At 43.3% G+C, this 15,324-nt stretch overlaps 2 long non-coding RNA genes across 3 annotated transcripts; both read right to left on the minus strand.

The window, feature by feature from the left end:
• Positions 1-31: 31 nt before the first annotated feature.
• Positions 32-2,213, minus strand: Gm40873. Its single transcript, XR_872634.1, has 2 exons — positions 1,002-2,213; positions 32-613 (listed from the first exon to the last, which is right to left on the minus strand). It is a non-coding gene; the product is annotated as a predicted gene, 40873 (long non-coding RNA).
• A 3,045-nt stretch (positions 2,214-5,258) lies between these two features.
• On the minus strand, positions 5,259-12,632 carry Gm32084. 2 transcript variants are annotated; one of them, XR_381415.3, is made up of 6 exons: positions 12,363-12,632; positions 9,763-9,851; positions 7,254-7,361; positions 7,000-7,165; positions 6,324-6,502; positions 5,259-5,738 (listed from the first exon to the last, which is right to left on the minus strand). It is a non-coding gene; the product is annotated as a predicted gene, 32084 (long non-coding RNA). The 2 variants fall into 2 exon arrangements; XR_381414.3 differs by having other exon boundaries at positions 7,000-7,361.
• Positions 12,633-15,324: the final 2,692 nt, after the last annotated feature.

A 15,324-nucleotide genomic window follows, 5' to 3' on the forward strand; every position in this document is an offset into this window, starting at 1 on the left:
GAGACCCCTGCCATGAGAAAGAGCCAACCACTGACACTGTTAATGATATTTATTCTCTTATACTTGCAGACAGGAGCCGAGCATAACTGTCAGTAGAGAGGCTTCACTCAGCAGCTGATGGAAACAGATGCAGAGACCCACAGCCAAACATTAGATGGAGATTGGGGAATGTTGTACAAGGAGGAGGGGAAGAATTGCAGGAGCCAGAGAGGTCAAAACACCGCAAGAAAACTTATAGAAACTAATCAGGGCCCACAGGGGCTCACAGAGACTCAACTACCAACCACAGAGCATTCATGGGCCAGACTAAGCCCTTCTACACACATGTAACAGATGTCTAACTTGGTCTTCATGTGGGACACATAAAAGCCGAAGTAGGGGCTATCTCTAACTCTGCTGCTTGCCTTTGGCTTCCTTTTGCCTAACTGGGCTGCTTTGTCTAGCCTCACTAGGAGAAGATGCATTTAGTTTCACTGCAAATTGATATGCCAAGGCAGATGTATATCCATGGGAGCCCTTTCCTTCACTGAGGAGGAAGGGAGGCGAGGGGAGGTGAGAGGGAGGTGAGCTGAGAGGAAGGAACTGGAATCGAGCAGGGAAGAGAAGCTTCAATCTAGATGTAAAGAAAATAAATACATTAATTTAAAATTATTACACAGAAAGAAGTCTAATATTCAGAGAAAGAAAAAACTTATTAAGCCCAACCCCTTTAACGCATATACTTTCCTGAGATGATGAAACCAACTGATCAAGGACACACAAACACACACACACACACACACACACACACACACACACACACACACACACACACCCCAGTAAAATAGAAAGCATACTTGGGAAGAAGAAATTAGGTGGGGGCCGGGTAAGGGAATGAGAGGATAACAGGATACTTTGATTAATAAACTACCATACACACATATATGAAATACATATGAGAAATTGAAACAGAATAAATAGAACAAGTAAAACTACCACGTGAAAGAGAAGATATGAATCACCTGACATCAGCTGGAGTTTGTCTTCTGCTTGTCCCTAGTGGCAATAGCAACCTGGAACCTTTTGCATATCCCTGAGGTACCAGGGTCCTTCTCCAAAAGTCACCGAAATATATCTACTTTTAAAAGGGCGAATAAAGAGTGTCATTCAGGATATAACATCCCCCAACCCACAATCCCTGAACAGATTCATCAGGCTCCTGCCTGTTGGACTAAACAGTAAAAGCCAATGTGCAAAGAGAACTCCGAGGCCCACTGAGGTACTGACAGGCTGAGCTGCCTGCAGGCTGTGGACTGTGTTCCAGGTTCCCAGATCATGAGCTGTCTCTGTCACCCATGCTGGAGTGAGGTTTGGACATGCAGCTGTCTTCGAGTCATTTCCACTTCTGCAAGTAACTCCTCACCCATAATTCTGCAAGTAACCCCAAAAATCCAAGTTGGATTTTTGTGGTATCCCTCTTTGGACTGTCATCTGTCTCCTCTCTCATTGAGTAGACGTGTGTTGTGTCTCACCGGAAGTCTTATCACACATCTGTAAACACATTTCAATGGCATCTGGAGGCCAAATCAGAGTGCCTAAAGAACTTTAGAATTCTTTTTAGAAAAAAAAAATTACTCTTATGAAGGGAGCAGAGTAAATGTTAAAAACTACAATTTTCCCTCTGAACTACAGGCTGCAATTTTTTGTTTCCTTTCATCTTTATCAAACTACAGTGATGAGTAAAAATTATATCCATGTGTGGACAGAACTTCAGTGTATAAAAGCAAGGACTGGCTGGATTTATTTAAAACACCTCACATCTCTTATGTGAGCCTCTCTTCACATCTCCTCATAACTCCTCATGATCCATCCCTCCTCACATTGTATGTTTTTTCTTCATCCCTCGCATCCTTTCCTTGCACCCTCTCCTCACAGGCTGCCTTCACATCTTCTCTCAGCCTCCCCTCACACTCCTTTCTCATCATCTCTTCTTGGCCTTACCTCTCATCTTCCCCCTATATCTTTTTCTAATTCCTTTCTCACATTGTGTCTTCCTTAAGGTCACTACTTTGTGATGAAACACCATGACCAAAAGCAACTTGGAGAAGCTTACATTTCCACATTACAGCCCATCAATGAAGAAGCCAGGGAAGAAATTCAAATATGGTGGGAACCTAGATGCTAGAGCTGCTGCAGAGGTCATGGAGGGATGCTGCTTACTGGCTTGTTCCCTATGGCTTGCTCTTCCTACTTTCTTATAGAACCCAGGACCATCAGCCTAAGGAAGGCATCACCCACAGTGGGCTGGTCAGCCTAAGGAAGGCATTACCCACAATGGGCTGGGCCCTCTCCCATTAATCACTAATTAAGAAATGCCCTACACACTTGTCTACAACTCAGCCTTAAGGAGGCATTTTCTTTTTTCTTTTTGTTAAATTTATTTATTTATTCACTTTACATCCTACTATCAGCTCCCTTCCTCCCGGTACCCTCTCATGCAGATCCTCCTCCCACTCCTCCTTTCCCATCCCCTTTGAGAAAAGGAAACTCCCTCCTACTGCACATCAAATTGCTGGTGGACTAGGCTCACCCTCTCTCACTGAGGGCAGACAAGGTTGTCCATTTAGGGAAATAGGATCCACAGGCAGGCTGGCAAGAGATTTAGGAACAGCCCCCTGCCTGCTGTTGGGGGACCCGCATGATGACCAAAATACTCATCTGCTACATATGTGTAGGGTCCTAGGTCCAGCCCTTGTATGCTCTTTGGTTGGTGGTTCCGTCTATGGGAGCCTTCAAGGGTTCAGGTTAGTTGACCTGTTGGTCTTCCTGTGGAAGCCCCGTCCTCTTTGGATTCCTCAATCCTTTCCCCAACTCTTCCATAAGACTCCCTGAGCACCATCCAGTATTTGGTTGTAGCTTTCTGCATCTCTTTCCATTGGCTGCTGGATGGAGCTTCTTAGAGGACAGTTGTGCTAGGTTCCTGTCTGCAAGTGTACAGAATATCATTAATAGTGTCAGGGATTGGTGCTTGCCCATGGGATAAGTCTTAATTTGCGGCAGTTATTGGTTGGCCACTCCCTCTCAGCTCTATCTTGGTTCTTGCACATCATGTAGGCAGGACATGTTTTGGGTTGATAGCTTTGTGGATGGGTTGCTGCCCTTATCCCTCCCCTGGGAGTCCCTGGCTACAGGAAGTGGCCACTTCAGGATCCATATCCCCCACTGCTAGGAGTCTCAGGCCCCACAGACCCCTGGGGCCTCCCCCATCCCAGCTCTCTGGCACATCCTAGATTTTACCCATCCCCAACTGCTGATTTCCCTTCTCTCTCCCCTACACTTCCTATACCTGATCCCACCCACCTCCACCCTATTCCCCTCCCCCTCCCCTCTCCTACTCAGTTCCCTCCCTACCTTCACCTCTGATACCTATTCTTTTTCCCCTTCTGAGAGTCAGCCATTTCTGAGATTTCAGGCATTTTCTTAATTGAGATCTGGCCCTTTGAGATGACTGTAGCTTGTGTCAGTTGACATAAAATTACCCAGGACAATTGACCCCTTGTCAACTTGACATACAAACTTATCACCCCTAAGATGAAAACTTTCCTTTCTTATTCATCTCAAGATCTCATATTATAAACATAAATATCTTTAAAAGTCCCATAATGTTTACAAATTTAAATATTGAAAATTGAGTCCCTTTAAAATATCCAGTCTCTGTAGAAATCTAAATTTTCTTTGAAAAGTCCAAAATCTTTTGACTGTGGGGTTCTATAAAATCAATATTAAGTACTTTCTTACTTCAAGAAGGAAGAACCAGGGCACATTCACAATCAGATCAAAGCAAAACCAAACAACAATGATGTAAATAACAAAATATCCAATATCTGGGATTGACTTACAATTTTCTGGACAGTTCAAAGGGTTTTGGTCACGTCTCCATCTCCAGCCTCTGTATCACACATAGCTTGTCTTCTAACCTAAGGCAGACCCCACTCCACAGTTGTTGCTGTTCTGGGTGCCTGTCCCATGATACTGGCATCTCCAAAATTCTGAGCTGCACTTCCACCAATAGCCTCTCCTAGCTACTCCATGGTGCTTCAGCTTCTCTGTGTGACTCCTTCAATCCTCAGCCTCCAACTGCTACGAAGGCTGCATCTTTACCACTTTACCAGAGGTCTCTTCTGGCCTGTGCAGTGCAAAGCCTCAGCTGTTCTCCATGACCACTTCATGCTCTCAAACCCAAAAGCTGTACCACCTGGGTGACTCTTACACTAACAAGATCAGCTGTCAGCTTGAGCTACCTCTGGAACGCAGCTTCCCTGTGCTGATTCTCAGAAAATACTTTCCAGACTCCACCTCAATGATGCTGGTCTCGATCACCATGAATTTCTAATCTCCAGCTGACCAGCATCAATTGTCTCAGTAAGTCAAAGGTTTTACTTTAGTGGTTCTGGCCTCCCGTTAAGCTCAGCTGATTCTTCAGCTCCTGTTGACCAGAAACTATAGGTTCTTCACACAAAATGGCTTAGTAGAGCCCTGGCTTTCCTCTGCAACTTCACAAGTCAGGCCTTCATTTTCTGTACTACTCTTATCCTCAAAGCTCCAACAAAACAGCTCGCTGAGCTCTCCACACTCAATGTATCTTCTAGCCCAAACTACCAAAGTCCTTCCACAAAATATGGTCAGGTCTATCATAGCAATACCTCATTATCCTGGTACCTACTTCTGTACTAGTTAAGTTAGTACTGCTGTGATGACATACCATGACCAAAAGCAACTTGGCTTATTTGGCTTACACTTGGATGCCATAGTTCATCACTGAAGGAAGTCAGGATAGGAATTCAAGCAGGGCTGAAACCTGGAGGCAGAAACTGATGCAGAGGCCATGAAGAGGTTGCTGCTGCAGGCTTGCCTACAGCAGTATCTTACAGAGACATTTTCTTAGTTGGGGCTTCCTCTTCTCAGATTACTTTATCTAGTGTCAAGTTAACATAAAAATTGATAGGACACATTGTCTCCTCATATTCTGTTCTAAGGAACTCTACTCAAATTCTGGGATTTTTGTGATGAGATCTCCTAAAATCTTTAACCAACTTCCAGGAACACTGTGCCTCATGGGAGTCTTCAAGGAGTTCTAAATCATAAATCACACTATATCCTACTTCCATAGATATCATCAGGACCAGCAGTCATCGGGATACATGAGCTGTAGCCTGAATTCTTTGTACCTGTTACTTGAAGTTCTAGTTCTGTGGTTACAATGCTACATCTTAGGGCTTCAGAATTTTCTTGTCTTAAACATGGACCTTGGACCATAATCTCCTTGGTTCATATTTCTGCCTTGACACTAGTTTCTATTCCTCACCTCCATAATATTGTCATTTTTAGGTTCTACATACAATAAAGATGGTGAAGTATTTGACTCCCATGCCTGGCCGTGTGTGTGTGTGTGTGTGTGTGTGTGTGTGTTTTCATTCATAAACTTGATTATGATTATTTTAAGAAAAAATATCTTTAAGCCATGGAAACTAAGGGTCTGCGATGCTAACACCACAACATAGTACCTGCATTGCATCTCTGGATAAAAAACAGACAGACTGGAGAACTAGGAAAACCAGAACAGGGTAGCTTTTATGAAGGATGATTTTGGAGTTTCATTCCTGGTTAAAGAACATACTGTAGTTACAATGTTCCTGTTGGGGGAGGTGGTAATGGTCACTCCAGTCTTCCAGCTCATTTGAGAATCATCTTAAAGTTTCCTAGGATTTAAAAATGAATAATTTATTGCATTAAAATTAATTAACTTATCTGGTAGAATTCAAAGAATCATTTGGTTTTGTTCAAACTTAAACCTAGGTCAGCGTACAATTTGCCAATTTACCTAAGTCAGAATAAACCAAAGACACATGTACAGAAGAGACACAAGTTGACAGAAATGAGATAAATAGACAGTGGTTCTCCCACAGACTTTAAAACCACCACTTCTAGTGATGACAGTTTCTATAGTCCAGATGTAATGTGAGCACCTCAGCCTGTGAGAGCCTCAGGCTGTACTGGCTTATTTATCTCAGCCAGTGAGCACCATGTCCAGGATAGAGTCAAGGCTTATGGACTTTTGTGTATGTGGCCACTAACTACAGTCAGCTCAATTCAATTAAAGAGATGTAGCCATAACTGGATTCTGTGTCAGGCTCACGGCCATTTACACGCCTGCTTTCACAGTGTCTGTGATATGGCTGCACACTCTCCTAATGTCTAAAGGTGTGAACTGTGGCAAATAACTTTCTGTGAGCCAAAGCTATACAGTGACTCTCATCTGGGAATTCAGAATATGCCATACCCACCCAGAGTCATCTTCTCAGCATGGTGTTAGGTTCCGCTGACGTGTAGCCATGTTGGCCATGTTGCTTTAGAAGATAGACAGTTTTCACAAAGACAAAGTGGACAAAAGAAGGGGCTTAATATCCAGTTCACACGTCAGCAAAGAGTTCATTCTGTAGCTTTCCATTTTCATGGGTCTCTCCTATAACCATAGAGATCAAGTGGATATTTTGGAAATATGAATCCGTATACTATTAGAGTCATGACCTGCTTTGGGCCCACCAAGCCTCTGAGAAACTGACTGCACCGACAGCAAGCACTTACCCTGAGTACTAGGATCGAGAAGGAATTGTTTTCTGTACTCTTTATCTGGCACAGTGGAAGGCAGAGCAAGCAGAGTGAGGGGTAGAAAGTTCCCCCATCCCAGTTTTTAGCAACATGCAGCTCAACTACACTGCAGTGTTAAGTTTTTGTTTCTTTATGAGATACCTAGTACACTCCCACTTCTAGCTGGATACACCAACTGCTCATCCAGGATGCCAGATAATCTCTTGGCAGGGACTATGTCAGTCTGCAGACACCCCTTCTCAGGCAGGGCAAGGACACCCTCCCCAGCTGAAACATAGGAAGCCAGGTGTCACTGCCCAGTTAAGGAAACCAGTAAATTCCTGTTTGTGGAGAAGAAATGACAGTCCTTACCTGACTGCTGCGGTTTGACGTCAGATGCTCAAGTACCGTGTGTGCCTTCCACAGCTGCTCTGTGGAGTGGGAATGTTGAAGGGCCCTTTGTCTCTCTCAGGAGTTTTCAGGGAGTTCTAAATCACATGCCACACCATATCATACTCCCATAGCTGGATCCAGAGTGCTGTCATCAGGCCCAGCAGCCATTAGGATAAATGAGCTGGAGTCTGAATTCTTTGCACCTGTTAACTTGTAGTTCTAGTTCAGCTCACCTTTACAGGGTTATCCTGAAGAAGAGTTTCCCAACATGACCGTTGTATCCTTGGCCTAAGAGGCAGAGAAGATGGCATAATTGCTCGTACTTTGGTGAGCTGAGGTTGCTGCAAGGGAAGGGAAAAGACTGACATGTCCATCAACCTAAGATGGTATGCCCTCATCTGGTTTGCTAATGCTTCTGATAAGCTCAGCCCAGGTTTTAAAGACAAGTTTTCACTATGTAGCCCAGACTGGCCTTGAACTGGCAACCCTCATGTTCTGAGCACCTTTTGAGTTTGGGAATTACAGGCATTATACCTCTCTTTGACTGCTTTAAGCTCAACTTTATAGTAGGCATTAAGACACTGCTGATACTGGATGATGTAAAAAACAAAAACAAAAACAACTGCAGGGTTGTTCTAGAATGTAGAATTCATTTATAGGTTTCAAGACAACCTGGAAATTAGAGTGCTTTGGGAGATTTATAAAAAATAAATGTGCCAATTTTAAAAAGAAAGAAAATAAGACAGTGGCTTTTCTTACGGTGACAAATAATGTCAAGGTCCTGCTCAGTTGGTTGTAAAAACTAAGGGGGCTGCATTTCCACACAGCATTCAATTAATTTTCTTGTGTCTGAGAGCCCTGGAACAGCACTTCATCTTGATGTCTGGATAAAATCACTACCAGTGTCCCAGATCTACACCTCAGTGCCATGAGCTTCAGGTGAGCATCCCGTGGATGGCAAGGTGCTTTGCTGCCGCTACAACCTTTCTAAGGGCATGGGGAGTGAATGGTGCCTCACGGCTCATCAGTGTTAGCACAGAATGAATTAAAGCCCCTGGGAGGATGTGCAGAGAAGACCATTCATCATCATGTGCCCGAAGGCTGCCCATGAGCTTTAGCTTTTCCCTACCAACTCTGGCACTGCTCTTCTCTCTCCTTCCTATCTGTGTCTCCCTCTGTATCAGCCTATGACTTCCAACGCTCATAGGAAAGTGAATTTGCCGCTGTCCCTAGGGTCATGCGCTGATTGAATGGCATGATGACAAATTCACTCATGTTCCTTCCAAGTCTGTGATCTTCCAAATGACAGACTTGCTCAAAGTGGTCTGCTTTCTTTGAAGAGGTCCTGACATCCTCTTCCTCTCCTGACCCACACTCCCTCCTTTAATTGAGAGGAAGCTCAGGCTTTCACTTCTAGAAGGCCAATGACCTTCCTGCTGCAAGAGGTTGCTAGGGGCAATTAAGCATTAAGGCCAATCTATCTTCACGTCTCAACACTGTAGGAAGCTGATCCCCTGGTGTGAGATACCAGGACGTGAGATATCCCTAGGTCCTTGAGCTCTAGAATATGCAGGCAGGACTATGATGAACAGATGGTCAAAAGTTCAGTTTGCTGTTCTTCCCATGTTCTGGAGGCTATAAGCCAGGAGTGGTGATTTCAGCCCAAATTCCTACAGGCTGGGAAGTCTGTGATCAATACACATTGGCAGGTGTGATAATGCTCAGCTAGGTTCTTCACATGCTTTTCATGGAAAGAAAACCACAGTACACAGTTGGTCTAAGGGAAAAATAGGAACAGTTTGGGGTTTTGAAAGATAGGCTGCATTCCTACACTCCTTACTGCTGCCAGACTCAGAATTTTTAGTTGCTAGATATAGTTCTGGAACCACACACTGCCACACAGAGCTTCTCACCAAGAACACCTCTCGAATGTGAACAAGGAAGGGCACTAAGTGAACCTGAGGGGAGGGCTGTGGTGCCTTGAATAATAAGGACTCCCATAGACCCACAGAGAGTGGCACTGATTGGAGGTGTGGCCTTGTCATAGTAAGTGTAGCTTTGGTGGAGGAAGCTTGTCACTAGGGGGCAGGCTTGAAGTCTTATAAGCTCAAGCTGGGTTTAGTGCCTCACCATCTCCTCTTGCTGCTTGCCAGTCCAGATGTAGTGTAGAACTCTCAGCGACTTCTCCAGTACCATGTCTGTTTGAATACTGCCAGGCTTCCTACCACGACAATGATGAGCTAGACCCCTGAAACTCTAAGTAAGCTCTAATTGAATGCCTTCCTTTGTAAAAGCTGTGGGGTCATGGTGTCTCTTCACAGCAAGGAAACCCCAAGACAAGATCTGACTATCACCAAACATCCCCTGACTTATAAGCATACCCTTTTTCTGGGGGAATCAGGAATGCATTTGGTTCTGTTGAGTTAGAAGAGTAACTTTCAGGGGGGTAAAATCATCAAGTAGATTAATTCCGGAATGCAATGAAAGCACAGACCTCTAAATGAGATACTCCACATTGTCTAGATGAAATTACAGTTTGAAAGGTTACATAATCTCTTTCTAAGTAGACCTGGATATACTATTGTGACAGCAAAAAGAAAAAAAGAACACAAAAGTATGTAAGTAAACCCTGCTTTTAGAACTCAGTTGAAATTCCTTAGGTTGATGCATCAGAATAAATGATACGCATACAACACTTTAGGGATAAGATTTGTATTTGGGAAGTGTATAAGGTGTACTCACGTCTTTGTAGAAGTTATATTTCAGTCGGGAGGACAAATAAGTAGTTTCTGCGGGTATGATGTATCCACTTGGGATTATGGGAGGTAAATCTGTGGGAGCAGAGAGGAGTTATCTGATTACTTGTCACAATGAGAGATAACAGCAAGGAGGAAGAAGAATTCTGGCAATGGATCAATGGATGATTGTGTGAGTGGATGGATAAACAAATGGATTGATGGACAGATGGATGGGTGTGTGAGTGGATGGATAAATGGATGATTAATGAGCACCTGAATAGTTGGATGGGATGAAAGAATGAATATGGTAATGGATGAATGGATGGATGGATCAACATGAATATATGGGATAGACACAATGCATGGGTGGATGAATGGATAAACCTGTGAATGGATGATGGATGGATAGGTGGTTACATGGATTGATATGTGAGGAGATAAAGAGATTGATGTATCAATACATACATAGGCACTCGAAAGATATGGGCAGATTGGTGGGTGAATGAGTAAAGGTGGATAAAATAAGTGAATGAGTGAATGAATGAATGAATGAATGATAGGCACATTTTAGTAAATATCCGGGGCATTATAAGAATATATTATAGTGAATGAGCTACACTAGCAAGATTTTGCTGTAAGGACCCAGATATAGCTGTCTCTTGAGAGACTATGCCGGGGCCTAGCAAACACAGAAGTGGATGCTCACAGTCAGCTATTGGATGGGTCACACGGCCCCCAATGGAGGAGCTAGAGAAAGTACCCAAGGAGCTAAAGGGGTCTGCAACCCTATAGGTGGAATAACAATATGAACTAACCAGTACCCCGGAGCTCTTGTCTCTAGCTGCATATGTATCAAAAGATGGCCTAGTCGGCCATCACTGGAAAGAGAGGCCCTTTGGACTTGCAAACTTTATATGCCCCAGTACAAGGGAATGCCAGGGCCAAAAAGGGGGAGTGGGTGGGTAGGGGAGTGGAGGGGTGGTTATGGGGGACTTTTGGGATAGCATTGGAAATGTAAATGAGGAAAATACCTAATTAAAAAAAAGAATATGTTATAGTGAATGAGCTATAAAATTACTCTTTTAAGCTGAAAGGAAATTACTTTTTATGATAAATTTATAAAGGGGTAGGAAGATGACCTTTTAGAAAGGATTTTCTTTTTATTTAGATTGCTTGACTTTTTGACATCAAGGACACATGATTAGAAAGCAATTTCTCTCTCTCTCTCTCTCTCTCTCTCTCTCTCTCTCTCTCTTTCTTCGCTCTTTCTGTTTCTATAAAGGATGAAAGGAATTTTAAAGAAGACTCTCTTCTGTTTTTTTGTTTGTTTGTTTGTTTTTGGAGACAGGGCTTCTATAGACTTGCCAGGACAGGAGGTCTGGGGAATGAATGAAGTCAGTGGTCTCCCCTCAATCAACCCAATTCCACTCTAGGCAGGCACTGCTTGCATGAAAACAGGAAATTCATACTCCCACTTTACCTGCCTGGGAAGTGTTACCCATCATGGCAGCAAGGATTTTATTGCAATGATTTTACTCCCGGATAAATGTGGGGCCAGGCACAAATATTTTGTTTTTTTGTAATGGCTGTTTGCAATTTCCTGTATTTTCTGTAACTCTGACAGTTCTTCCATAACAGCATTTTGAAAGTAAGTTTTCTAAAGCTAAGAAGGCACTACAGAAGGAAGAGGAGGAAAGTGCCTGTCCCAAGCCGGCTGTACCGTGCTGTAAGTGGTTCCCATTGTGTGAAACAGAAGCTTTCAGGCTGTGTGTGGCCTTGGGTGATTTTGCCCTCCGCATTTGGCTTAATTTTGAGGGCAGTCATAAAAGCAGGATGGCTCTGCTTCTGGGTTTTCAGGTCAGTACCACTGCTGGTCCACTATCGCTCACCAGACACTGACTGGCAAATAACTTACTCCTAAGAATAAAAACTACCATTTTATAAATTTACCAGGGTCAACTGGCATGGCATTAGCCCACGGATATATTAAAACCCCATCAGAAACAAGACTGGAGAACTAATGGAACACATCAGACTGAGGAAGGGTGCTGGCACCCACAGAACTGTCAATGTGTGTCTTTCAAGGAACCAACTGGCATATAGTATATGTCTGCCTCAAAAGACCTCCACAATCCCACACCTCACTTTTATAACTTGACTTAGCTACAAATCTCCTTAACGCTGAGACTACGTAGTCTTACAATTTAGCTCTTTAACCACTGTGGCTCTCTAGTAAGATCCAGTAGGACTCTTTAACCCTCCTGGAGCTCCCTTTACCCCACTTTAGTCCCCTCTCCCCCCAGTCTCTCCCTCTGTCTCTCACACACAGACATACACATTATTATTATTATTATTATTATGATGATGATGATGATGATGATGATGATGATGATGATGATGATGATGATGTGTGATGTATGTGGTTTGAGACTTAATATAATCATGGTCAGAGATGGAAAAATCTGTATTTGCTAACAGCTCTATATTAAGGACTCCGGGACTACTCTGTAAGACTGACATGAATCTATTGTTACTACATAAGTTGTTACATTATGGAAAGACATACACACATATCTATTCATGTGTTTGTTATGGTGAGCTCACCACAGTGTCATAAAAGAGTGCAAGTGAAGGCTGGGAGTGTCCAAGGAGGAGAAGAGATGAACTTCAGGCTGAGAAATGCTGGCGGCTTCCTGGGAATCCCCGGCATGGAAGACCACCATGACTGCAGGAAGCCTGGTTACAGCGGAGTTCACATAGCTGTGACCTGTAAAATGAATTATTTTAATATAAATGTAATCAGTAAATTAATCCAACAGCTGTATTTCTTTACCTTAGTGAGTCCCCAATAACTACACAGAGAAACTAAGATTTTTTGCAAGCTGCACCTCCATACCTAGGCAGTTAAATGATCTACCTTAACTTGCTATGGTAATCTGTCTATTTCCTATCTCCATCCCGTAATACTTGCAGGTTAATATTACTCTAGCTCTCTCTGTTTCAGATGTTTCTTTCCTTGGTGTCTTCTCAGGCCCTCCCCTCACGGCTCCAATTCCAACTCTCCCTCCTCCTCTTTTTCTCCCTCCTCCTCTTTTTCTCCCTCCTCCTCTTCTCTCCCCTCTGGCTAGTAGAAGTCCTGCCCTACTCTCTTTTCTGCCCAGCCATTGTGTGATCAGCATTTATTGACAAGGCAGAGAATAAATGATAAGAATTGATTATACAAACTTGAGACAGGAGACTCTTTACTTAATCATTTCAATGCTTTGCCTGAATTGAAACATGATATAAGGTTGGAAAAATCAGCATTGGAACAACAGAAGAATAACCTTTACACAGTCTACAAAAACAGTAAGTCTACAATGACCACTGTCAGCCAATTGGCAAGTGGACTCTGCAGTGTTTAATGGCTGTGTCTGTGAACATGGCAGTCACCTGGCCAATGGATGTGGGTGAGTGACATGGTGGTGTTGAGATGAAATCAGCACTGAAAATGAGACAGACCACTGTGTGGTGGGATGAGGGTCTTCTATAGGATGTTAGAACAGGAAAGTTAATGTCACATGGGGATTGGCTAAAGCCAGAAGGGACCTTGGGGAGATTTTACATCTGCAAACTGTAATCTGATGATAATATACACAAGAGCTTGGGGAGAACAGGTGACCTATGGAGGGTCCCTTGTGAATATACCAAACATTTTGTAGGCTTGTGGGTTAAGAGATTGACAGACAAAGGGTATAGTCATCTGTAGCTTGCAAATACATCTCTTTTTTTTCCTCTTTCTTTTTTTTATTGGATATTTTCTTTTTTTAATATTTTTTTCCATTTTTATTAGGTATTTAGCTCATTTACATTTCCAATGCTATACCAAAAGTCCCCCATACCCACCCACCCCCACTCCCCTACCCACCCACTCCCCCTTTTTGGCCCTGGTGTTCCCCTGTACTGGGGCATATAAAGTTTGCGTGTCCAATGGGCCTCTCTTTCCAGTGATGGCCGACTAGGCCATCTTTTGATACATATGCAGCTAGAGACAAGAGCTCCGGGGTACTGGTTAGTTCATATTGTTATTCCACCTATAGGGTTGCAGTTCCCTTTAGCTCCTTGGGTACTTTCTCTAGCTCCTCCATTGGGAGCCCTGTGATCCATCCATTAGCTGACTGTGAGCATCCACTTCTGTGTTTGCTAGCCCCCGGCATAGTCTCACAAGAGACAGCTACATCTGGGTCCTTTCGATAAAATCTTGCTAGTGTATGCAATGGTGTCAGCGTTTGGATGCTGATTATGGGTTGGATCCCTGGATATGGCAGTCTCTACATGGTCCATCCTTTCATCTCAGCTCCAAACTTTGTCTTTGTAACTCCTTCCATGGGTGTTTTGTTCCCAATTCTAAGGAGGGGCATAGTGTCCACACTTCAGTCTTCATTCTTCTTGAGTTTCATGTGTTTAGCAAATTGTATCTTATATCTTGGGTATCCTAGGTTTTGGGCTAATATCCACTTATCAGTGAGTACATATTGTGTGAGTTCCTTTGTGAATGTGTTACCTCACTCAGGATGATGCCCTCCAGGTCCATCCATTTGCCTAGGAATTTCATAAATTCATTCTTTTTAATAGCTGAGTAGTACTCCATTGTGTAGATGTACCACATTTTCTGTATCCATTCCTCTGTTGAGGGGCATCTGGGTTCTTTCCAGCTTCTGGCTATTATAAATAAGGCTGCTATGAAGATAGTGGAGCATGTGTCCTTCTTACCAGTTGGGGCATCTTCTGGATATATGCCCAGGAGAGGTATTGCTGGATCCTCCGGTAGTACTATGTCCAATTTTCTGAGGAACTGCCAGACTGATTTCCAGAGTGGTTGTACAAGCCTGCAATCCCACCAACAATGGAGGAGTGTTCCTCTTTCTCCACATCCACGCCAGCATCTGCTGTCACCTGAATTTTTGATCTTAGACATTCTGACTGGTGTGAGGTGGAATCTCAGGGTTGTTTTGATTTGCATTTCCCTGATGATTAAGGATGTTGAACATTTTTTCAGGTGCTTCTCTGCCATTCGGTATTCCTCAGGTGAGAATTCTTTGTTCAGTTCTGAGCCCCATTTTTTAATGGGGTTGTTCGATTTTCTGAAGTCCACCTTCTTGAGTTCTTTATATATGTTGGATATTAGTCCCCTATCTGATTTAGGATAGGTAAAGATCCTTTCCCAATCTGTTGGTGGTCTTTTTGTCTTATTGACGGTGTCTTTTGCCTTGCAGAAACTTTGGAGTTTCGTTAGGTCCCATTTGTCAATTCTCGATCTTACAGCACAAGCCATTGCTGTTCTGTTCAGGAATTTTTCCCCTGTGCCCATATCTTCAAGGCTTTTCCCCACTTTCTCCTCTATAAGTTTCAGTGTCTCTGGTTTTTTGTGAAGTTCCTTGATCCACTTAGATTTGACCTTAGTACAAGGAGATAAGTATGGATCGATTCGCATTCTTCTACACGATAACAACCAGTTGTGCCAGCACCAATTGTTGAAAATGCTGTCTTTCTTCCACTGGATGGTTTTAGCTCCCTTGTCGAAGAT

Source organism: Mus musculus, chromosome 12, assembly GCF_000001635.26.
Source record: "Mus musculus strain C57BL/6J chromosome 12, GRCm38.p6 C57BL/6J".
NCBI classification, from domain to species: Eukaryota; Metazoa; Chordata; class Mammalia; order Rodentia; family Muridae; genus Mus; species Mus musculus.